Below are 2,379 nucleotides of genomic sequence, written 5' to 3'. Positions count from 1 at the left end.
GTTGTTCAACCCAAAAATTGAAAAATTCTGCCGAGCTAACAAAAAGGAATACAAGAGAAGAAAGGAAGCAGAAAAAGAAGAACAACAAAGATTTGAGCAAGAGGTGACAATAGAAAATATGGAGAATCAAAATAGAGCTATTGGTGGAGATAATAGAGGAAATGAGCAAAATAGGCAAAATAAAGTGGTTAATCAAAATGACCCTCAGAGAAGATCCATGTTGGATTATGCTTTTCCTAGATGTGCAGATGTGAGAGATAATAGACCTATCATTGGAGCTAATCAATTTGAGTTAAAGACTGGTCTCATTCAAATGGTTCAGAATTCACAATTTGGAGGTAGTCCACTTGAAAATCCTCATTCTCATTTGAAGAAATTTTTTATGATATGTGGCACACAAAGACAGCCTGGAGTTTCAGATGAAGTGATTCGGCTCACCTTATTTCCATTTTCTCTTCGGGATTCAGCATTAGAGTGGTATGACTCACTTCCACAAGCTACTATAGCTACTTGGGAGCAGCTATCTCAAGCTTTTCTATCTCAGTTTTTCCCACCTGGGAAGACCACTCATTTGAGGAATTTGATGGTAGCTTTTAAGCCAAGAGATGATGAAACTTTGTATGAGTCTTGGATGAGATTTAAGGAGCTTGAAAGGCAATGTCCTCATCATGAAATACCCAAATGGATGATTGTTCAGAATTTCTACACCAGAGTTACTCCAGCCATAAGAAACACAATTGATTCACAAGCAGGAGGAGATTTCATGAGAATGACAAGTGAAGAATGCTATGATCTATTAGAGAAGATTGCTCATAATACCCATTTGTGGGGAAATCCTAGAGCACTTGAGCCAAAGAAAGCTGGGATTTATGAACTTGACTCAGTTAGCTATATGAATGCAAGATTTGATCAGTTGACTCAGCTTCTTAGTGATTTTTGCACAAAGGCAACAAACTCAACTCCTACAACTATGCAATAAGTTGCCTTCACAGATGGAACTCAAAGTTGTGGAGTTGATTACTCTTCTTATGGTGATGATTATTTGCAAGAACAAGCTGCTTATGCAGGAGGTTATCAACAAAAACCTATGGGAAATTCTTACTCTAATGTGAACAACTCAACATGGAGACCACAAGCAACTTTTGCTCAACAAGGCCAAAGCTCAAATTATGCTCATAACCAGCAGTATATGTAGCAAAATAGGCCTCAATTTTAGCCTACAAGGCAGCCACAACCTGGATATCAAGCAAGAGCACAACAATCCCTTCCACCTCATGAGCCGAAGCCAACCTTGGAAAGCATGATGGAGAAATTTTTTGCTGAACAAAGTAAGATGAATAGCAAATTGGAGGAAGAAATGCAACACATGAGACAAACCATGGATCAATTACAAGTCCACAACCGCATGTTGGAGACTCAATTGGCTCAACAAGCAAGCTCATCGGGAAGCAAATCCTATGGGAAACTACCTAGCCAACCACAAAACCCTCATGAACAATGTAAGGTTGTGACCTTGAGAAGTGGTAAGAAAGTTGGTCAAGAAAGTGAAAATAAGAGAGAAGAAAAAGAGAGCACAAAAGAAGAAAATTTAGTTGAGAGCAAGAAAAATGAAAAAGAAGAAGAAAACAAAAGTGAGCAAGATGAGGGAGAGAAACCATACATCCCACCTGAACCTTACAAGCCCACCCTTCCCTACCCTCAAAGATTCATCAAGCATAAGCTAGACAAACAATTTGGCAAATTCCTTGAAGTGCTAAAGAAGTTGTATATCAATGTGCCATTCACTGAGGCACTATCCCAAATGCCAAGTTATGCCAAGTTTTTGAAGGAGATTCTTTCCAACAAGAGAAGGCTAGAAGATTATGACACCATCAACTTGGGAGAGCAATGCAGTGCTATAATTCAGAAGAAGTTACCTCCCAAACTCAAAGATCCGGGTGTGTTTTCCATTCATTGTCATATTGGTGATAATTGTGTGGCAAATGCCTTATGTGACCTTGGAGCTAGTGTCAGCCTAATGCCTCTTTCAATATATGAGAAGTTGAATATGGGAGAGTTGAAGCCCACAAATATGTATCTTTCATTGGCTGACCGTTCAATTAAGTATCCAGAAGGCATTCTAGAAAATGTGCCTATCAAGGTTGGGAAATTCTACATTCCGGTGGACTTTGTCATTTTAGATATGGAAGAAGATACAAAGTTCCTATCTTATTGGGAAGACCCTTTTTGGCAATAGCTGGTGCATTAATTGATGTAAAGGGTGAGAAATTGACACTTAGAGTGGGAGATGATCAAATGATTTTCAACATCAATCCTGCCATGAAAAGGAAACATGAAGAAGTTGAGTCTTGTTTGCGGGTAGACATTATTGATGAGATT

At 38.8% G+C, this 2,379-nt stretch overlaps 1 non-coding gene across 1 annotated transcript; it reads right to left on the bottom strand.

Moving 5' to 3' along the window:
- Positions 1–568: 568 nt before the first annotated feature.
- On the bottom strand, positions 569–675 carry LOC131181888 (small nucleolar RNA R71). The gene has a single exon (XR_009150362.1). It is a non-coding gene; the product is annotated as a small nucleolar RNA R71 (small nucleolar RNA).
- Between the last annotated feature and the right edge of the window lie 1,704 nt (positions 676–2,379).

The sequence above is a fragment of the Hevea brasiliensis genome, chromosome 7 (assembly GCF_030052815.1).
Source record: "Hevea brasiliensis isolate MT/VB/25A 57/8 chromosome 7, ASM3005281v1, whole genome shotgun sequence".
In the NCBI taxonomy this organism is placed as follows: domain Eukaryota; kingdom Viridiplantae; phylum Streptophyta; class Magnoliopsida; order Malpighiales; family Euphorbiaceae; genus Hevea; species Hevea brasiliensis.
This window is presented reverse-complemented; position numbering and strand designations above follow the sequence as displayed.